This window comes from Athene noctua, chromosome 12 (assembly GCF_965140245.1).
Source record: "Athene noctua chromosome 12, bAthNoc1.hap1.1, whole genome shotgun sequence".
NCBI classification, from domain to species: Eukaryota; Metazoa; Chordata; class Aves; order Strigiformes; family Strigidae; genus Athene; species Athene noctua.
In genome coordinates, this window is record NC_134048.1 from 4,704,802 (window position 1) to 4,728,290 (window position 23,489).

Genomic DNA, 23,489 nt, shown 5'->3' on the forward strand with positions numbered 1-23,489 from the left:
AGTTTGTTCAGGGAGCTGGAATGAAATATTTAAACACAGCATCATAGTAGCATTTTATTCTCATGAAAATGCTGAAATGCCATTTGCAAATCAGAAATGTTTTAAAATTTGCTTTGAAATAGCAGCGTCTTTATGCAACTGTTATGATTTTTTTCCAGGAAGAAACAAATGGGCGAAAAAAAAGCTGAGCTATTGGCCATTTCCTCACAAATGAGACGTCTGCTTTTCAGTCTGTTCTGGTGAGTCTGTTTGGAGCCATCATTCCCATTTGGAGCAGGGAGAATCAGCCTCAAGAGCAGCCTACGTTGTTGCATCCAGCATTCAAATTACATTATCTTTGTTTTTTACACTGATGACGAGACATTTAGGTTGAAGAACTCCACTGGGCATTGTTGCTGCTCTGAAGGGTTTGCATGATTTGAAATAAATGTCATAAAAGAAATAGCAAGTTCTTGTATAAAAGCACAGCTGTCCTACTTTTTTTTTATTGGGGCAGTTTTCACTTTCTTTAGGTACAATTTTTTCAGCTCTTAATTTGCCTATGTATACATTATATCTTGTTAAATGCAAGAAGCCAGCTTGCTTCAGTCCCTCTTCAAGACTTGAACAGCTTCTTATCTGACTCCTTACTGCTCCCAAGCAGCGCACAGCTCCAGGCAGGTAGCCCAGAGCCACCCAAGCTTTTTGGTGCCTGAGTCTGGGCGGCATCTGGGCCATACTGAAGTGAATTAAACTATTTTCCATGGGAAAAGCAGTTCTTTAGGCAGTTCTGGCCAAATCAGGCATTTGACATTCAAACTGGTAGTAAGAAAGAGTTATTCTATAATAGTGACCAAAATATACTTGAATTTAGTATCTTAGTAGGATCAAAAAGGCCCAAATCCCTTAAGATGATGCCCGACTTTAAAAAAAGACCTTCTGATTTGTGTACAGTTTGTTCATAGGGTTTTTTAATACAAAATTCAAAGAACTGTAAGGATAAAATGTTGGCAAGCAGCATAAAAAACTACTTAAAAATAACATATGAAAGTGTCATAAGAAATGTGTATCATTTATCCAAAATACTAAGGATCCAAAATAGCTGATATGGTTGAAAAGAGTAGAGTAGGCATAAGAAAATTCCTTCTGAACTGAAGGCAGGTCTAAACGGAGAGTGTAGACAGAAGCATGTCTTGGCCAGTTAAATGCACAATGATAACACCAGGCTAGCACAGGATTTTAAGGCACAAAAGGCAGCTTTCTCAGCAGCTGGCAGGGGTAGGACAGACCTGGGAATTGTCTAGTCCCCAGCTCTAGAGGAAGCTATGGTGGTCCTAGGGGTTTCCTTCAGATCAGGCTGTCCTGTATGTAACCCCTATTTAGAAATCCAGCAGATCTCCAGCCTGCAAACATTGCTCTTCTAAATCCTGAGATTTGATCCAGATGAGCCATTGTCTCCCTCAAGTTGCATATGCACTGTAAAATAAGACAAAATCAGCCTCTTTTAGCAATGCAATAATCGGGAGCTCACGCTGTCTCCAGATGATCCTGATTTCCCCATGAGTTCACCAGATCACTGATGTTTCTTGCTGATGAAGCTTGTGCAGCCATTTCCAGCACCCAAGCCTGCACCAGCCTCTCTTGCTGCTTCTCTGAGCCCACCTGTCCACACTTATCTCCCAGGCAAGTCAGTCTGGATGCCATTTCTCATGCCCTAAAAGCATATCCTAATCACTGACGTTCCCACCACACGGATGGAACAGCACTTAAAATGTAGCAATGCTTGGAAACCTACACACAACTGACGGCCTGTCAGCCACTGCTTTTGGTCGTGTGTCTTCCTCACTCATCAGCTCCTGGCTGCCACAAACAGGGAGGCAAAACTCCTGTGATCACCGTGCAGGTGATTAGAGAAAATTGCATCGCTGAAGCACTCTCTGGCTGCAGCCATGCTCCAGCTCTTGCCTTGCCTGCTGGTAAGCTGCCAGAGAGAAGGAAGTGTAGGCATAAAATGAATAGCAGAAGAGATTGCAGGTAATTATGTTTCTTAAGCTGTTAACAGGATTGGCCATTTGATAAATGAGAGGATTTGGGAATGTTTTGTCACTGACAGCCATTGTAAGATCCGAGTGGAAACGGGAGCGTTTCTCTTCCGTAGCACGGACAAGAAGGAAATTCTCCTGGGATGCTTACGCACCGTGAAATTCATCTGAAACCTGGATGCCAGTGCACGGAAGCAAAAGGACAAATATAGGACTCCTTCTGCTGGGGAAAAAAAAAAAAAAAAAAAAAAAAAAAAGAGCCAGGTCTCTTACACATGAAACCAATTTGGTTTTGGAGCCCCTCTGGTGTTTCTGTCCTTTTATGGTGCTCCCCCATCCCTGTGAACGGTTTTTGGTGCCACAAGGGCCCCTCAAATCCCTCCATCTGCTTTTCAGTGCTCTGAATCCCTCTGTCTCCCCTATGGTTCTCTCAGCCTCTTGGCTTGCTTTTGTGGTTCCCTAGCTAGATGGAGAGGTGAGAGGAAAACCAGTACTGCTCTGTTGTCCTTCTGCTCCAACAGTGCCCCTTGGGGTGGTTTTGGGTACCCCTGAGCCCCTCTGTTTCTTCTCCCTCAAGGGCCTCGGTGTGCCTTCTGGGGTGCTCCAGAGCTTTCAATCTGCTTTTAGGTGCCCTCCATCCCTGGAAATCCATGTGCTTTGGTGCCCTCAGGAGCCTTCTATGTGCTCTGTGGGTCCTCAGGACTATCAGACTATCAGTGAAGGAAGGGCAGGACCCACAGTCTAGCAGCCATCTGCATGGGGACAGGATGTGGGGACACATCTTTTTAAGCCATTTGCCAATGAGTTGGCCTGAAGCAGAAGGGCAGGATGAGAGCTGGACCTGCTCCAGGGGAGGGGAACCAGGACTCACCCCAGGAACAGCACCCAGGAGGCTGCTCTGGTGTGAAGGGTTTTGCTCTGCAGTGAGGGAAGGTGGCATCAAATTGAATCACTCAGTTTAAAGTCATGTTAGAAATCATCTCAGAGGTCAGTGCTGTGTGGCCATTGGCTTCAGGTATCTCCTGTGGACATGGTCCTTTCGGACATGACCCCCTGGAGCCTACATCCTGCCTGGTACAGATCCTGTCTTCACTGCAGAGCCCCCCACTGGAGGTCAGAGAAAATGTTAAACAAAGAACAAATAAAACTCCCTTGTGCTGTTTTCTGGGGCTGCCTTCCCCAGCCAGGGCAGGTTCCTTGCAGGATCGGAGCCCAAGGCAGCCTGTTTGTGTGCGTGAGCAAAGGAAGAGGGGAAGGCTCTGCCAAACCTCCATCACAGCTTTTCACTTCTTTGCTTTACCTGTTTTTTAGCAGCCAAATCCAGGTTAGTTGTAGTGTTTTGGTTTCCCTGCAGTTAGTAGCACGAAAAGGTTGCTGGGTGGAGCTGGTGCCTCTCAAATCTCATTTTCCCAGAAAAGCCTGTGTAATGGTCAGGGGAGACACACTCCTTGCTTCAGTCCTGAGAACACTTTGGCCAAGGGATGGGTGCCCAAGGAAAAGAGGCAGGATGGGGGCAATGAAGCCATTTTGTTTTCTTCGTAGCACATCCTGCACTGGGAAAGTGAGAGCAGAAATTCATGCAGGCAGCCTGGACATGCACACAGCCCCACCTTCTCCCCAGAGACAGGATGATCCCCTCCAGTGTCCCTGTCTGAGGAAGAAGCTTCTGTGATCCTGCCTGGTACTTCCAGCAGGCACTGGCTGCCTGTCCCTGAGGAAGTAGGTAAAGCAGCAGCTGCCTCTTTGGGAGATTTAGGTAGTAGGAGACACAACTAAGTTCCTACACTTTTATATTTGAGCTCTTCTCAAGAGCAAAGTGGTGATTCAGCCTGAAGAGATGTATTAGTTAGGAAGAGACACGTTTCGACCTCAGCTGCATTAGTTGATAGCAGCATCCTGGAAGGACAAAGCCTTAGTGGTTCTGCCCTGGTATCAGCTCCCCAAGCAGAGCAATGTCCTGCCTATGAGTCATGCTGCAATTAGCCAGTTTCTGTACCAGCTGCAAACAACTCCAAAAATACAGCAATCGCTGCAGAGCCTGGGTTGTGTGGAGACAGAAAACCTGAGCGGCATTTTTATCCTCACACAACTCATTTGGGCTGCAGAGTAAGGTCTCGCAGCCACTGTCACCCCCTGCCTCAGCCACTCTGGATGGGCCTTGCCCCATTCTGGCAACTTCTCTGCTGGGGCCTGGCCCCCACCCACATCTGCAGTTACACCTCATTACCCTGTAAAGCAAATCTTTTTAGAGACTTCTCTGAAAGGCTTTCTTACAAATGAAGAGACTTCTCTTAAAGAGTAACAAGATGAAACTTAAGTGCAGAGGTGGGCTAGGCTCAACTGGAGCAGCCAATGCTGCCAGGCTTTGCTCCCCAGCCTGTATGAATAGCGTTGGCACAAAAAAGCCACTCAGGTTTTCTGCCCTCACTCAGCTCAGTCTCCGCGGTGAACACTGTTCAACTTCCAATTAAGCTGGGGTACTCTTATCTTTTCAGGTGTCCTACTATCCTTCCCCTGAATAAACACTTTCTACCCTCCATTTAATGGCAAAATTTATGAAGCACATTGGAACAAGGACTTCAACAGCTGGAGCTGTGTTTGCTGGGCCCTTGCTGAAATAGAGTAAAGAGCAAGCTAGGCTGAAGGGAGCATCTGTGAAAGCAGAGGAAAAGCCCCTTCTGGCACTTACGTACTGCAAGGAAATAAGAGCTGCCTCAGCAAGACAGCTGTTGGCTGCTCCTTTTAGCTCCACCAGCAAAGCAACAAGTTCTTTCTGATGTAGAAGCTGTGGGACAAGCTGCGGATGAGGAGCAGGGCAAGGTCTGCTCCAGAGATCTGTTACCAGGCATTAAGTAAACAATGCATTGAATAAACTGAAAGTCACCTTGTCTCAGTTGTGGCTTGCTCTACTTTTTATTTCCAAGAGCAAAACCAACCCAGCATGTTGCTATAATGTTTGATTCCTGCTCAGCACTTCCTGCGGCATGGCTCCCCGGTGAGGGCTGTGGAGAGCTGGCAAACACAGGCCCCTTCCTCCCGTAGCAGCTCCTTAAGGGGTAACTGAAGGCAAAATCCAGTTCCTGCTCCTTCAAACAGGGTCGCTGGAAAGCAAGGTCACTTACTCTTTGCAGCTCAAGCTGAAGTCTAAAATGGTGGCCCCAAGCAGCTGGTGGAGGGCAGGCAAGAGGTGAAATAGCAGTTATTCTTAGCAATGAGCACCTAGGAAAATAAAACAGAGAAATAGCAGGAATAGAAACTCCAGACAGTTTACAAATAGGACTCAAGCCCCTGTTTTCACCCAAGCAGGAGCAGGTGTGCAGATGTGCACACTGGATTTGTGCCCCCTTGCTCCAGCAGCCCAGCCAAGGCCCAGGGCTTCACTTCACACACAGCAGGAGCTAGAGCTTCAGCCACAGCTGGGCAAGGCAAAATCTCTGCCAAAGCTCATCCGAGAGCACAGGGCAGCCACAGGAACACAGTTGCCACCTTGAGTGGGTTGTAGTTCAAGCACAGAGATGCCTGTTCTTGCCAGCACATTTAGGAAAGGAAGATGGTTTGCCAACCTGCTCCTGGGGTAGATGGATGAGAAAGACTTCCCAAAAGGCTGACCCACAGTGGCAGTCTTTGCCATTTATAAAACCCTTGCCAGACATGAGAACTAGAATGATCAGAAAAAGCTTTTATCTACAACTAAGAGCATCTGACAAGGGAAGGCCAAGCCAGCTGCTACCTTTAGTTCCAGCCAGCTGACATACAACCCCAGCCCCACGAAGATGATCACAGTCCAGAAGCCAAACCTGCTCCAAACAGGCTCAGCTCAGCAGCTGATCCCCTAGAGGGCAGCCCCCCTGCAGCCCTCGCACCCCTGAGAGGGAGGCACCAGGCCTTCCGGGTGCTCCTCTCAAACACTGACTGGGAAACAAACTCTTCAGCTCAGATTTAACTGTGCTCCTGATTGTTTGACCCACACCAGCCTTTCCCATGGGTAGAGTCCATGCTCCTGCCTCTGCAGTGCAACACTCTGCTTTCATGGCAGAGCCCTGAAAACAGCCCCCCACTGCCACCACCTCAGTCATGGAGGGCCCTGCAAAAGCACCTGGGATCACCGTGCCTCTGGCTAGCAGCAAAGGATCCTCTCCAGAGCCCCCTGCCTGGACCTTGTGGGCACAGCCAACCCACCAGGAATGGGGTACACAGCCCCCCAAAACCTCCTTGGGGTTTACCTTTGGTCACTCACCACTTCAGGACACTTACCAACACCTCCCATGCCTACATACTCCCTTGCTCCCTATATTGTCAGGGCACTCCCGTGCTTCTCTCCAGGGACTTCTGACACTTCATTGCAGCAAACCAGCAATGCCTCTGCTGAAAGAAAGGCTCCTTGGGAGTAAATGAGGGTACAACCAGACCAACACGGGTCTGGTCCAACACCTGAGGTCCCAGGTCAGTCTCCTGCCCTGCAAACTCCAACCTAACAAATGCTGTTTGGGAACTGGCTCACTGCTGACAAAAAACCCAAAATCCCAGCAGCTTCCCAAAATGCCCTGACAGTGGATAGCATGCACCATGCCCCATCTGATGGCACATCTCTTGTGCCTTGTGCAGAGCTGCACACCCACCATGCACCCTGCCCCACAGGGGATATATATGCAGGGACCACAAATCATCCCCACACCAGGGCAGGAACAAGCATGCACTTTATCTCTCCTCTTCCTCCAGAAGCCACACACGGGGAGATTTTCGGGCAGGGACCAACAGCAGCAGCACATCTCAGCCTTTGCACAGGGATGCCCCCCTGCTATCAGGGCCCTCGTGCCCACAGGCACCCCACTTCCAGCCAGTCGCTGTGGGGTCCCTGCACACCAGTGTGCGGGGGGACAGGCCCCGGGTGCTGCAGAGCTCAGCCCCAGCAACCAGAAGCTCTCCCACTCCAGTGCAATGCTGCCCTTGGTGGCTCCATTCCCATTTTGGGAACCAGACCAACAGCCCTTTTTTGGAGAACAGGCTAACGCTCCTGGTGCAAGTGCTCCCAGGCTCATCCACCCTCCTCTTTGCCACATATCCCTGCAATCCAAAAATGTCCACAGACCCTAACAGAGGACCAAGTGATCACACACACAGAGGAATGAAACTCCCCATCTCCTGAGTCAAGCTGGGAAGAATAACACACCAGGAATCTCTTTGCAGCCCCCCTGAAACCCTGGCACTACAGCCCCCACGCTCTTCACCAGCACATTTGAAACATTCTGCAGAGACCAGGCACCTCTGCAGCACCTGAAGACAAACCCTGGAGAAAAAGGTGAGGGGGCCAAAGAGCCTGAGTCAGGGAGAGTGTGCTTCACACCACAGCACAGGATGCAAAAAGCCCTTGCAGCTGTCCTACAAACCGGTAGCCCTGGGCAAGTGCTTGTGGCAAGCCAGCCCCTGGGAACAGACAAGCTACTCCAGCTCCAAGGAAAGATACTTAAAATTATTGAAGTTTCCAGAAACAGAAAGAAAAGGGCCAGCATGGCCACCTGATGTTGTACCTGCTCCAGAGGGGCAGTGGAACTTGGGGCAGGGCATCGACTGATGTGAGAAAAGAGGCCAGACAGCAAGGCCTTAGAGGCGAGACCATGCAATGTTACCAGTTCATTTTTTACAGAGAAGGAAAAGGCAATACAATAAAACTTGCTTCTAACAATACATACAAAGAAATACAAGGATTAAAAGGGTACAGGACAGACTTACAGACATCTGTGATATTCATTAGTCTGTGCTTTTTCCCTTCAGTAGATTGTTCCCAAAAAAGAAGGAAAAACACCCTCACCTGTAGCTCTTCAACCAGCTCCAGGGGCACAGCAGCACTCAGCCAGCCTGGCTCCTTCTCCAGCAGCCCTGGCACAATCACAGCCACAAACTCAGCTCGAGGATGTGGCTGTTTCCTCCAACCCTCAGCTGCCATCCTTTGCTTCCCCTCAACCACGGCACCACTGGCTCCATCGTGCTAGAGAAATTGCATGTTCACTTTCTACTCTTTTTCGGTAGAACAGATGTAGAATTAAAAAAAAAAAAAAAAAAAAAAAAGATGAAATTTTAAACCCCTCTTTCCACCACCTCCCCTCAACATCTACCAGCACCTCAGCCAATCTAGTTGGTGCTGGCAACCTCCAGTCTCTTTTAATTATCCTTCTGGTTCTGTTTAAATATATGAGTTCCCTCACTTGGGAAGTGGTTAGTTCAAGATTTGTGGTGTGAGAGTCTTTCTGTAGAAAGACCTGTAAGTAACCTCACCAATCTATTTGCAATTTTTTTTAAGCTGCTGAGCAGGTTAACCTCCATGTAGCTATCAGAATCAGGCACTAAGATTAAGGAAGGACTGTGTTTCTGAATGCTCACAAAGAGAAAAAGGAGTAATTTAAAGTATTTCTTAAATTTCAAGTGACTTTTGGTGCTCCTGAAGCCTTCCATGTGCCTTTTAGTACTAACCGGAGCCCTCTGGCTTTCAGTGCCCCCCTCTGTGTGTGCTATGGTTTTCAAAACTTGTGTATGGATTTTTTTTAACTTTTATATCCCACGGAAAATGCTGTATTCATGCATGGGGAGGCTCTGTAGGTACCCAGACCAATGTGTGAGTGTTTCAGCTCCTGTGACCACATCACAACAGCATCACATAGAGATGCTTACGGGCACAGCACAAATCAGACTAGTCAAAATGTACAACTCTTCCCTCTGTGCTCCCTATTCTGGGTTTTGCATATTCTCATTCCTCTGCCAGAATAACATCTGCTCATCTGCAAAAAGTGTCTTAAGGCTCCATTACTTGCTAAAAACCACAACCCCTGTATGAGAGATGAACCAGAAAGCAATAAGGAGGTTTTACGTGCATAGAAAAAAGTAGTCCCAGCAAACAGTGCTGGAAGCAGCAGCAAAGCCTCCCTGCTGGAAGAAGGCTCAGCAAAGGCAGCATGCCTAGTACACCATCTCTCTTCCAACCACTAGCCCCAGTGTTCAGCCAAGACTGGAAAGGACAGGATGGTCCATGTCTTCGGTACCCCAGCACTTGACTGAATAACTGACACCTTCTAGTTAATCTAGTGGAAAGAGTTTTGAAGCAACTTGGAGGAAGCAACATGAATATGCAGCAAATATAGTTGAAACCTGCTGTCTATTGAAATGGCTCATTAATACTGCACAGACAAAGCAAATGACTGATGCTTACTGCAGAGTTACCAGTGAACATATCTGTGCTTGGATTATCGAAGCAGTGCAGAATATTTTCACCCCATATGGTTTGCCTGAAGAGGCTGTTTCAGATAATGGTTCTCATGTTGTTTCCATGGAATTTCAATATTCCCCAGAAGACACTCGCCGGAGCACTCCAAAGCAACCTTGTGTCATTTGGTGCCACGTGAACTAGCAGAATGCTGCGTACTTACAATTACAGAAAAATAATAATGACGTTCAAATTTGAAAAAAAGGGAGCATGAAATGTTTTAACTGGAATCAGGTTAGTAAACCTAACTTTCAACATTTTTTTAATGGAAAGCATCACTCGCAAAATAATTTCATGTACACGGATAAAATTAATCAAAATCACTGAAAGAAAAGTAGTGCAAGATTAAATAGCCACAAAATATGCCTAGGCACCAGAGATCTCTTGGCAGAAAAGATGGAAGGAAAGAACTGGGACTCATGCACCATCTGCTAATAACGAAGAGATACAGTGGTGCGAGTACAAGAGAAAGGTTCACTAAGGAAAAGCCCTTCAGATTGAAAATGCTGTAACTGTAGTTATGAGAAAAGAAAAACACTGGGCTTTAAGGTACAAAGAAACAAAAACCATCCCACTCGGACAAATCAAAGGGCTATGAACTCTCTCTGCTCACATCTTGTGACCTGTAGTGGGTGCTATGGAAAAATCTTACAGCATAGGATAAATATATATCCTTTTTCTGGATAATTTTCTGAATTGTCAGTTTATTGTCTACAGTCACCAAAATTCATAGTCCAAAGCAAACACAAGTACAGAGATGGAGAGGATACAGCACTATGGCAGGGCTTTGTTACTCCCTGTAGGATTAGCTACACGTGTGTAGCTCTACATGGATGTATTCCGCATGTTTCCTTGCCCATACACTCCATCCAGGGACGGCACAGTGAGGTGAGGAGGCTGGTGTGAACAAGGGAGAACAGCTCTGACGGAGGAATGAGGATCTCTGACATATGGTGATGAAGCACAAGGTATACAAGAGTCTGGAGAACATTAACAGCTTTTGAAAGAGAGGGCAGATTTGCCACCTGAATTTCAGTGATCATGCCATAATCTACAAGCCCTCTTTTACTACTTGCCCTACCTCCAGCCCTGCTGATATTGATGCCTCTATAGATGTAGGGATCCCTGCCTGGACAGAGGTCTTCCCCAGATACTGCTGCCGAAGAAGACCTCATTCTGGTATCTTCATCCTCTTCTGTGACCCGATATCTACAAATAATGAGGTTACTGGTAAGAGTATGACGCTGTCATCCTTTATAAAGACCTTAAGTAGACTGAGTCTGAATGCACATGCTGTGCTGGTGGTTTCATGTATCTATTTGCTGCCAGACCTGCACAGGAGGAACTGTGTGGTGCTGGGATCCCTTCCACATTCTGAACAGGCAACACACTTGAACGGAATGAGCACTGATCTTTCCACCTCTACCCTGTAGATGTTCCCTGGCCCACCTGTGCATGTCCAGATATTTTTGCATCTCTTCCTACCTTGTATCTGTTTACCTCCTAAGTCCTCCCACTCGCCTTGCTTCTGAGATCTGCTGGCACGCACCGGCTCCTCTGCTGTGCACTGCAGGTAAAATCTTGCTTGTGCCTGAAGACAGGAGTGGTGCTTGTTGCTGGACAAGGTCTCTGTGGAATACATAGCTGAACACTAGCAAGTCTCAGCTGAACATACATAGACTGACATGGTGAGAGACTCAGGTCATGTCAGATTCCAAAGGAAAAGAAAAAAGGCACAACTTTCACCAGGGTTATTTCTTTCTGAAATTTCAAGCCCTTAATTTAAATATTAAGACGCTATCTTGGAAAAAGTGGACTATATGGCATTGCTATTGGGTTTCTCTCTATATATAAATTCAATATTAAGCATATATTACAAAGGTATATATATGTATTTAAAACATTGGGAAAATGGTATCTTTTTCTTAATATGCTTGCCATTTTAGCTGACACTTTAAAAAAATGTGAAAAATGTCAGACCGAGTCAGACACTCAAGACAAAATCTTAAACCAATTGACTCACGTGGTTAAAGTTTAGTAGTGATATCAACAAAGAAAAACAAAGACAGAAATGTCAAACACTAGCACTGCATATAACTAGTTGTAAATCAATAGCCAGGAAAACTCCTGACCTAGATGAACAGAAGCACGAAACAAAGAAACCTCAGAATAAAATCCATGGCTGACAGAGCTTAGCACAAGAAAGTTGTGTTTGCAAAAGAAATCCTAGCAACAGTACAGGGTCACTGCTTGGTGCAGACAGGAGAATTGTGAAGGATTATGCAGAAAATGCAGAACTGTTCAGACTTTTATTTGGTATTTGGAAAGAAGGATGATTTGCTTTCATTGCTTCAAGATGATGAAATACTTTCCAGACTATTAGTAACCGAGAGAGATGTTAGAATCTATCAGCAATGAACATTTTTAAAATCAGCAGGCTCAGAAGCTCCAGCATAGTCGGCAGAGAAGCTCTCGGGTCCACTAACACTGAATGTTAATAGCAGCAGATCTGTAAATGCCCAACTTATAAAAATCTATTAAATGAGAAGGAAAGCAAAGGGAATCAATGAACCATCAGAGAAATGAGCAACTCTGGGTCAAAGTAAGGGAGGGGTTTTTTCCATCCTATCTATTGTTCAGATGGTCAAGGGTTCTCCTAACAAACTGGAGCCACCATCTTTCCCAGGCTCATTTAACCTGACAGCTCTGATGTACACACTTATCACTTGGCAGTCACTCAGACCAAAGTTTTCTTCTTGGTAAGAAATCTTTGACTTCTCTGTTAGCTTGAAACCTTCTGCTGGAGTTAAGAGAGTTTAAGTGAAAAAGGGTAAAGAGATATAGGCTCAAGCCCGGCTCCTACATGCAAGGTCAGATAGCTTTCCAACCAGAATGTAGGCTTTTGTGAAGCTTTTCCTTAGGTGTGTGCTTCTCCCAATGACTGTGCATGGCAAGTGGCTGGCTTGTGGCCATGTAACGTTCCTAGCGGGCACACAGAAGGTCAGGGAGTAGCATTCAGGAGCGCAGCGCTGCAGTGTGGCTGTCTGAGCCAGAAGCCCAACCTCTCCCACACCACACAGGCATCCATGCCTTTGCTGGCTTTGAGGGCCAGCAAGAGTCCTACTTTAAACAAGCTTGACTCCCTCTTCTTTGTAACAAGTTGCAGTTAGAAGTGAATTAAATTAGTGTATACTTTGTACTACTACATAAGCAAATTCAAACAACTGAATGGGGCTAGAAAGCATTGTCAGCTATTGGAAGCCATTCAGGATAGTACAAAAGACTTTATACATGTCCAGCTGTGCACAAAACTCTGTCTTTGGAACTTACTGATATTTTCAACCCCCCAAAAAAGTGTTGCACTAAAACTAGTGCATAGTGGAAGTTGTAATACACTCTGTGTGATCTCCCATTTAATGTAATGAGGCTTCACTGAAAAAAGAAGAGCAAAATAAAGATTAATCAAAATCCTATGTGAATTTATTTATGGATCACAAAAAATGTTTCTAGAATATCCAAGACATGGTCGAGGGATAAAGTTAGATGAAGTTAGGATTTATCTCGATTACCTAACCTGGCATTAAAATCCTTTTCACTGATCAGCAAACAGAGGGATAAAAAGATTTCAGAGACATTATGTAGGTCTGGAATAATTCCCAGTACGAGTTCCTATAAGAAGAGGAATTGTAGGAGGAATACAAATATTAATCAGAAGAAAAGGTTCTAAATTGGGAAACTGCTCTGGCAACGAGACAAAAGTTTAAGTCATTAGTGTAACAACCTCTAATCCCTATCAGAGCAGCCAGTCTCATGACAAAGATGGACGTGAAATGGCTTTCTCCATAAATATTTCAGTTTTCATTAATTCTAACATTCTGTGTCTGGACGTAACAAATATGTTGTCAAACATATCATGAAAAAACAGAACCATTTAGCTGAACAATCCAAAACCATGTAGAAAACTCATTTTCTAGGAAACAGAGAAACAAATTTTAAAGCTGCTTTCTTCTTAACTCAGTGCATAAAATTCCCCAGTGTCCAACTCTTTAAAATAACTTCTCCCCACAAGAGCAGCCTATCTAATTAAGTCCAGAACCATGCTACCGTTTTGACCCTGATTTCCATTGGCAACTCCCTGACAGGCACCAAAATACCTTATTAAATTTTTCCAGGGATAGCAGTTCTGCTTTATAAAAAAATAAGTAAATATTTTCTAGGTCAGAAAAGGCAAGAAATGCTCGGAACAATCCTGCGGTCACAGAATTCAAACGGAGCATCAGGCAGTAAGCTCAAAGTCCTGCTACGGTGACAAGCACTCATGTAAAGCAGATCATCCCTACCCAGAGACTGAAGAACATACATATGCATACCAAAGCTCCGAGATTACTCACTCAGAGCACTCTCTTTTTTGTGTGTAATTACAAATCTTTTCCTTTCAGAGGCTGTGCCAGTATAAGAAGCTCTTGTGACAGCCTCACAGTTGTGACAGTACAACTGTGTTAGGGCTACATACAAAAGTGGATCAAGGTGGATCCCAGGTTAGAATAGCCCTGTTTCGGGAAAAGCATTTTTTAGGCAGCCTCATTCTCTGTCCCAGATTCCTGGGCAGCTCAGCGTGATCAGAAGGAACTGGGGACAGAAAGGAGCACGAACTGCTTAAGTCTCATACTGGCATTGGAAGAAATGCACTTGTAATCATGGCCTTTGGTTGAGATGCTTAATAAAGCAGAAATTTCATGTAGGAGCAGGAGGCTGCAGCGTTTTGCTACCAGACACATGGACATGAGGCTCGGGCCCTTGGATTGTTCTGGGAGAGGATGGTACTTCCTCAGTCAGCTACAGCAACTCCCACCAGAACTTTCTTACAGTAAGTTTCGCTTTGAGCTAATGAATAGTTTCAGATTTAAAAAAATAAAAAATCTCTAAAGTACTAATGGATTTTACCATGTAGCAGCTTGGCATGCTTTACAATAAAGGATATAAAAGTTGCCATCAAATTTACCCTCATTTAAAGGTTTCCACTTCTATGTTATTATGGGCTTCTTAAGTAATACTGAAGTGTATTTTAAAAGACAGCTGCATTAGATTCCAATTTTGCTTTTAAGTAGTGCTACCAATCTAATTAAATCATCGTCTTCTGAGTTTGCACCCTGCAGATGAGCAATACTGCTTTCCAGAGTACTTCGAGTCCTTCCGAGCTCTGTCAAGTCAAATTCATGGCTACCCAAGCACACAGAAAATACCTGCAGCCATGTAATACAAGCCAAGCCAGGTGGAGATACCCTAGGGACAGCCAGCAGAGTAACTCAAAACAGAAACAAGTATTTTTCTAAAGCACAAAATGAATTATGAAAATATACCCAAACAAAACGGAAAGTGAAAGAAGGATTGAAAGAGGAAAGTTTGGGGCCACTACACACAGCTTTATAATAAACTAAACTTATCTACAGCGGTGGCCACATTCATAATTCAGTTCTCCCCCACATCAGAGAGCTGGAGATGTTCTCCAGCCTTACTCCATAGCCCTGCATATCTTGTTAGCTATTCCTCTGAGACAATCCACCCGAACTGGCCATGTTTGGGTCACTATTGATTGCATTCAGGATCCCATCTGCAACTTCAGTAACGACTGAAACACTGCTGGCCAGTGAAACCCAGGGAGTTTGGACAGAGTGAGATAAGCTGGGCTGAATGTGTTTGTTAGCTATTTAAGTCTTCAAAAACCACTAGAGTATTGCTCTACCAGAGACTAGATTTAGCAAGTGAATTCTAGTACCTGCATTTCAAGTCCCAGGCAGGAGTGTAACCAGCTGCAAGCTCTGGGAACAGCTGTACTGCTAGTGCCTTCTAGGATTTTCTTCCTTCAGTCAACTCTGAGGTGCTGAAGATCATGAGCTATGAACACTGCTTCTTGTTTCCATGTTCTGGACATTACCTGTACTAATGGCTATATGTTTATCATTACTATCCCTCATTTTCTAAAATTTCTGCACAGGATTTCTCTCCCTCCCTCTTGTTCTCCTTCCCCCAAAGTATATGTTGGAGTATACCACACTTTCTGCTCCCAAGATCCCAGTTGTGGTTCTCTCTTCATAGTGTCCCACTGACCACAAGAAGAGCTATTGGTGGGGTGCACACCAGTTTCTCACTCATGATCTCTGTTCTGGCCTAGAAATTGTCTTTATTGTCCTACTTAGCTGCCTCAGAGCCCTTTCCATGTACCTCTACCTGGCTTCTGACAGTTGAATGAGTCTTCATAATTCTGTTTGGCAGGACACTGACTTCCCATCAGCCTTCCAGAAATTCTTAACTCATTTATACTTTTGACCTACACAACAGTCTCTGGCAGTAAGTTCTACAATTTAATAAGTTATATGAGAATGTATGACTTTCTGGTTTAGACCTGATGCCTCATAATTTCATGAGTTATCCTTAACTTCTATTCTTAAAAATAATAGCCATCCCCTCTTCATCGTTTCCTAGCTAGCTAGGAGATCTCTAGATCCCTGTCCCATGCCTATCTTCTCTGTCCTGATACAAAAAACATTCTGTCCTCATCCACTTTCTGTGGGAGGAAGTCAGATTAAAAAGCTTTGATTTAGTGTTGGAGTTTAGATATCTACCTCATAGATTGACACCTACAGGTAGAAAACTAAATTTAGGTGTCTAAATCTCCAAGCTAAATAACTCCCACCCATCCTTTTTAGTTCTATTTTATTCTTTGTGAAGACAGGATGAACAGAACTGCACATATTAATCAATACGTGGGTTTGCCAAACATTTATATAGTGACATAATCACATAATCGTGTTTTTCTTTTCCTTTCTTCCTTTTCTAAAAATTTCTCTCATTCAGTTTGAATTTTTTATTGCTGTGGTCACTGCATCAATGTTTTCATAGAGTTATCCTACAGCAACTCTATTTCTGCGTGATAATAACGTAATGTTCAATCTGTAATTGAGTAAGTATAATATATAATTGAATATGTCTATTTCCAGACAAACTACTTTGCATTTATTAGCATTGATTTTTCACATGCCATTTCTGACACAGTCACTCACTGTCATGAGAACCATCTGCTCAAGGTCAGATTTGACTATCTCAGCTAATATTGTGTCATCCACAAACCTTGTCACAGCAATATTCAACCCCCTCTCCAAATCATTTATATAGATATTGAAAAACACAGGTCCTAAATCAAATAGTTGCATGACTAAGCTGTAGAGCTCCTTTCATTGGGAAAACGGATCTTTTCTCCCACTTTTTGTCCCATTTTGGCTCCATCTTACTTACTTACAAGAGGACATCTTATTATCTCATCTTAACTACTTTAAGGGTCTTTGCAGAAAGACTTATTGACATTTGTTTGGAAGTCCGTACACACTTTATCAACTAGATCAGCCTTACCTACAAGCTTGTTGACATCTTCAAAGAGTTCAAATAGATTTATGAGACATGGTCTCCTTCTGCAAGAACTGTAATGACTTTTTCTAAATAAATCACATTTATGAAATTGTCTACTGGTTCTCTTCTTTATTATTGTAGTTTTTACCCACTTATTCAGTTTGGAAGTGAGATTTACTGATCTGTGGTTTTCCACATTTGTCCTGGAGTCCTTTTTCTCAAGGCTGAAGACACATTTGCCACTTTCCATCCTTCTTGCAGTGTGGTCAACTTAAATGACACTTTTCATGCTACATTTAGCTTTCTCTTAATCTAGTGTTTGAGGTCTTTCAGAACTCTTGATTGAGTATCATCTTATCTGGGTGCTTTCTTACTGTTCACTTTATTGATTTGTTCCAAAACGTCCTCTGCTGAAACTTCATTTAGGGACAATTCCTCATACTCTCCACTGATTCACCACTAATGTACCCCTTTCCAGCCTTCCTCTATAATTTGTTCCCTATTATTACTGTTTCCTACCCTTCTGCCAAGTTTCTGAGGCATTTATTATGTCAATAACTTCCTTTAAAATCAGACAGTCTAGTTCACCTCTTTTAAGCTTCAGAGTTGCAGCATTTGTATAGATATATTTCTACATTTTTTATTGATCTAGTTGCCCATTTTTCATGGGGCCTGCTTAGCTGGGACTTTAATTGCTGAGACCATTCTTTGCTATTTCCTTCCTCAATGTTATTGATTTCAGTTCCTTCCATTTTTCTAAATTACAAGAATTTTCTTATTTCTCAAGAGAAGCTGCTATCTTGAACCATGTGCTCTTGCTTATTTGGTGAGTTTCCACAACTGTCAACTATAAAAATACCTCATTGCTTTTGAATCTTAAAACCCAGTTTGGAATCTAGTTTCACATTGATTTATACAGCTTACCTCTCTTGTTAAAACTACCTCACCAACAACTAAGGATCTGCTTGTCTGGTAGTGTGACAATTTATAACACTGTGATTCCACTTTCAAAACTTCTTTCCCGCTCACTCCTCTGTTATAGGTACCCACATCATTCACAACCCCAGCTCCCTCTAGCAGTAAGTGTCAACACAAAAATCCAGCAAAGGCCTCAACAGCACTGCAGAAAATGAGACTTCCTCCCATTTTTTAATAACATATTTTATTAACACCTCCCAGTATGAGACTGAGATGTCTGGGTCACTTTCTCCAGTTTCTCAAGACCATGAGAAGTCTGAGGGCAACTTGGTTTATCCACAAATTTTCTGAGTTATTAAATCATGTAGGTCATTAATTAAAAAACTGAACAGAACTGGGCCCAGGACATATGCCAGCAGGACTCTAGTCAAAATAACCTCCCAGTCTCACAGTGCTTCACTGCCACCCACATTACAGTAATATCATGTACCTTCTAAATTACGAACCTCAAGCTATGAACTGCACAGGGCCTGCCAGGACAATGAATTTGGCTGTGGTGTCCCTCGCTCCTTTCTGGATCCAGACTAGAGTCCACAGGGAGGAGGGCTGTCCGCTGCATGGGCTATTTTGAGTACCCTGCATGCCATCTTTGCTGGGAGCCAACTTAGTGCCTCTGTTCATGGCACTATGTGAACGTGTCCACACATAAGCAATAAATCTCATTGCCCCAGGAAGCACTGGCTTTTCTACACTTGCACAATACAGTTATGCATTAGAGGAAGGGCTGCAACATATGGTCTCTTCCTTATACAGAAACAAGGTAAGTGTCTCACCCAGCCAGAAATACTGGGCACACTGATACAGACCATATTTCTTTAGTCTGCTTCTGAAAGAATCATGTGGAACAGTTTCAAAAGCTTTCCTAAAGCAAAATATGCCCCATCTGCTGCCTCTTCTTTATCTACTAGACATTATTTTCTCAAAGAAGGAAATTAAGAGTAAGATCACATGATTTATTCCTGGTAAATCTATGTCATTTTTTTTCTTTTTACCTTCTATTTGATTTAAATTGATCACATAATACTTTTTCAGACTTATTTCTGGGAAGAGTGGTCTCTAATTCCCTGATTTCTCTTTTTCAAAAAAAGTAAACTGTGTTTACCTCTCTGTAGTGCTCAGTGATCTTGCCTGCCTTCCAAGAGCTTCCAGGGTAGTCACTAATGCTTTAGTAATTGCTTCAGCTACTGTCTGCATTGCCCACAGGGCTCTCTCACAGCACATACTCAGAGCAGTTTGAGGCCAGAGCTTCTAATCTAGAGAAACAAAGAGAGAACAAATATAAGGCACAAAACCAGTGTAAAAGGACATGAGGGACTAGGCCAAGCTCAGACTGATTGCTCTCCTCTCACCTTGAAGGAGGCTCAGCCTCCTCTCACAATGGATAGTTTAGCATAGCATAGCGTAGCACAGCATAACATTAACATAGCAGGAAGCTGCCTTCCAGCTGAGCAAAAGCAAGCTGACAACTCCAGGAAAGCTATATCTGAAAATACATTTTCAGTTGAGAACTTTTGGTCTACTGTGCTGATGGGAATTTAAATACCAGGAGCATACCAGCAGCCGCACATGCAATGACAGAGATTTGCTGACTTATAGGCAGAATATGAAGGGATCTTTTGTGAGACACCGAGGTGAACACTAGAAAGTGCTGGGGAGGAGCATGAGGTCCTACTGCATGTCACAAATTTTAAAGGGAAATGCAAGTGAAGGATCCTAGAAGGCAAAGTCAGACTGCTGGCTAGAAGATTTAGCCCCAGGGTACTGTTGACAGTTTCTCTGAAATCCTTCCAGTTATATGCACAACTCCAGTCAGGCAGAGGGGAAAAAGAGCTATCGGGAGCTGATGGTCTCCATCAAAAGTCAAAAGTGAAATCAGACTTTTCACAAGGAAAACATATATGGTGTGTTTAATTAAGTGAGAGTTGGGGTAAATCTGTCATGAGCTAGGGCAAACAGATTGATAAGTGTCAGTAAAACAAAAATACTCTGTGTATCCAACTAGTTCAGGAAAAAAGCTTAGTACAGGGATAGGAACAGTTCATAGGTGAAATTTTATTACATCAAAATGACACTAAACTAAGAAGCTAAACAAAAGTGCCCCCCAAATCAAAAGCTATAAATGCATGTATATAAAAACTTTTTTTATTAATTAAAATAAAAGCTATATGAAGTAAAACACAGGTAATAAAATCAGATTTTGACACAGAAGGAAAGATATACCATAGTATGTGGCTATAAACTACAGAAAAGAGAGTATAAGTGATAAAAGTGAAAGACTTTTTTTATACCAAAGAAAACATTTTAAGTAATCTAGTCAGACTAAAATTCATACTGGAAGAGACTATACACTGAAACTGTCTGGCAGTAAGAATGTAAATATACGAGTAAAGTTATCCCATCAGTCACCAGAGAAAGAAGACTGAATGCTTAATGCTAAGAGGTGAAATAATAAACATGGGGACCTCTATTATTCATAAATAAATCTATATAATGGCACAAAGGAAAGAAAAAAAAAAAAAGGTTAGAGAACCAATTTATAGAAACACAGTATGACTGCTGTTCAGAACTATTAGATCCTGAACATCCAAGAAGAGAGGCTGCTCTCTACTTAATATTATGCAAGGTAGAAGAGGAGTAAGTTCAAGAAGAGGCAGTCAATGAACCAACAGAGAATATGGGCTGCTCTTACAGAACAGAAAACTCTATCTTGGAGTGCAATGGTTATGGCTTAAGAGGTCTTAATGGGCAAGGAGCTCACCACAAGCGCTCAAGGTAAAAGCATGATGAAATGAGAGAAGTGATTAGAAATAAGGAATCCGTTCAACCTCTGGGTACAGCATCATTGAAACCACTAGTATATCTAATTCTGATGTTCACATTTAAAGCTGTTGAAAGATTAGATTGGGGGCAGAAAAGAGCCATAAAAAGTATATGAGGAGAGAAGAACATGTAACTGGGAAACTTAAACAGCTCAATTGTGGGGCGATTCGATAAATACTTTCACAAGGGGAAAATATCAACCAACACTTTTTAATCTAGCAGAGACAGAAGAAAGACTAAGGGCTGAAAAATGAAAGTGATTCAAACCAGAAATGAAACACACATTTTTTAACAGCAGTGATGATTAAATTTGGGAACAAACTACCACCTGAAGTGATGGATTTTGCAACTCTTGACATCTGGAACATATGTTCCTGTGAAAAGTTCAAGTTTTGATAAATAAGATTTTTTTTTTTCCCTGAAAAACAATTTTGTCAGAAAATTCTTAGCCACTGTTTGGATTTCTTGTCTGCTTTAAAAGGATATAAGATAAGCCAGAGAAACAGCTTTGTACATTGAAAGTTGGTCAAAATGATAATTAAAAGCAGAATAATGGAATTCCTAGATAAGGAGTATGATACGGTGTAGGAGCCAATTATCACAGTGTCTGTAATGAAAATTTTGCATCACTATTTCAGAATGATTTGAAAATATCTTTATAATAATGATCAAAAGGGAACTGCTTGACATAATCTACTTGAACATTCAAAAGCCTTCTGATAGCCTTTTTCAGGCAGGGCCTATTCCACAAGTACCTGCATGGCCAGATACTGCGGATGCTGCAGAAAGCCAAAGCCCAGACCAACACGCAAAGACTATGCTAACAGCCAGAGCACTGCCTACTGTCACTGGCAGGTATTTCACTACAAGCTTTGCCTTTTACGTGGAGGTGCTAAGTGGCATTATCCCAAGTATAATTTTTGTAATTGCAATCAAGGCACCAAGAACTCTTGCATAAGTGCTTTTAACACACTACAGGAATGAAATATGACACCTAAGGCACTGACAACTTGTAGAGCATCGTTAAACATACCATGACCATTAACAAATGTGCCAAGGAAGGCTAATACATCTGTATGTAAGTCAAGCTGAGGAGTTGGGATCCACATGATTTTTTTTTTTTTTTTTGAGTGAAATACTTTAGAAGGCTCCAGCTTACCCTGAGTCAATAGAATGTGAAGCATCACTGAAAAAAAAAATCCTCTTGGGATTTTTCATTGGACTGAGAATTGTGGCACTTCTCAGTAAATGTCAGGCTTATCAGTGTTGTGAGTAAGCATCAGTTAGCTCTCAAACAAGCCGACTCTGTTCATTTTTCTCAGAACTGTATGTAATATTCTCCTGGCAAGAAACAGCTCTTTTAGTAGACTGCAGCACAAATCTGTAAAAGAAGCTTGCCTCAGCTCTGATCCAAAAACCAAAAGAAAGCTAGAATAGATTAGATGACTGTAGAAAGATCTGCTTTTTGACTACAAAACCTGGATCATTTAAAGGGATGCAAGAAATACAAATTTCTCCTTTTCAGATCGTAACAGATGCACTGCTTGTAAGAAAACTTCCTTCTTAATACTCGTTTACCTACTTCAAATTACATCAGGAGCTTCAAGTATATTTTTGACCTCTAAGTGGTTAATGACATCAATATTTGCAATACATTTTCATCCCTTTATAAAGATTCTTTCTTTATTTCCACCATGTAGCTTTTCTCTTTATATTGCTAGAGGAGACCTAGCAGCATCATGGTGAGATCTTCATTAGCATTCAAATAAAAATTCATTGTTTGCTTGTATAGTGGGGAGATGAGTTCAGCATTCACTGTTCAGTGTTCACTGTTACCATCAGAAGTGTTTACATTCATATCTATGTTTCATTTTCTTTTGACAGAACATAACAAAGCACAAGAAAGGCAGCACTGGGTCAGATTGAAGGTTCCTCTACCGCAGCATCTGGTTTTCAATACAGGTGCCTGAGGAAGGAGTTTAAGAACATACCAGGCATGAAGCAGTGCTTTCCTGGAATATCATTGTTTCCCAACAATATGTGTCTTGGGACTTTTTGAGTCACAATCCTTGGTTTTACTATTTAACAGGTTATGCTTTAACTTCTCTCCATTAACTTCTGCTGTTACCCCCAGAGCACAAGTAAACTTTGCGCATCCATAATATCCTATGGCAAGGGATTTTACAGCTCAATTACAAGTTTTGTAAAGAACCATCAACCATATTAAATTGATTTCTAGCTGTTGCTTTGGAAGAGACACTAAAGAAGTTTCTCAGTTTGGAGAGAAGGTGCCAAGGGGGGATATGAGTGAGACATCAGACCATGGTCACAGCAGTAATAGGTGGACAGTGCAGGCAGATGGACCACTGGTCTGACCCACTAGACCATTTCTTATGTTGTTACGTCTAGGTCGCCTAAGTTGCATCTTCAGGACCCTTTCAAGAGCTCTAACAAATTTATGAAATGTGGTTTCTCAGTAGAAAAATGTTTCCCTAATATGTTGGGGTTTATCCCTTTAATAATTTCTTTCTTATAATATCTACTCACTTGCTCAGTAGACTCCGGTGTGACGGTCTGCAGTTCTCCACTCCTGGGGACCTTCTCAGGAATTGTTGTCACATTTACCATCTTCCCTCCCTCCTGCAGGGAGACTGATTTAAGTGACGGGTTACACACTATAGTAGCTCCATAATTGCATATTTGTTTTCCTCCAGAGCTCTTGAGTGATTACCATATGGTCTTGGCAATTTCTGACTCTTCATCTTATCAATTAGTCCTAAAATGCATTTTATTGTCATTTAATTTCAGACAGTTCCTTACACTTGTCCTCATAAGTTTGGCTCTCATGGGAGAATAACCTACTTCAACCATAGTGAGGATCAGCACAGAGCTTCAGTTTACTTTTCAACAGCAGTTTTCCTCTTTTACAGTAATCCTTTTAGAAACTGGTCATCTGTTGACCAAACCTCTGGAAAAGTACCCGATTCTGGCAATTTTGGAAATATTTTCAC

At 42.9% G+C, this 23,489-nt stretch overlaps 1 long non-coding RNA gene across 2 annotated transcripts; it reads right to left on the minus strand.

The window, feature by feature from the left end:
• Positions 1-932: 932 nt before the first annotated feature.
• On the minus strand, positions 933-23,292 carry LOC141965161 (uncharacterized). Of its 2 annotated transcripts, XR_012634431.1 has the most exons (6): positions 23,026-23,292; positions 18,761-18,911; positions 7,831-8,036; positions 5,144-5,240; positions 3,322-3,574; positions 933-1,455 (listed from the first exon to the last, which is right to left on the minus strand). It is a non-coding gene; the product is annotated as an uncharacterized LOC141965161 (long non-coding RNA). The 2 variants fall into 2 exon arrangements; XR_012634430.1 differs by lacking the exon at positions 3,322-3,574.
• Positions 23,293-23,489: the final 197 nt, after the last annotated feature.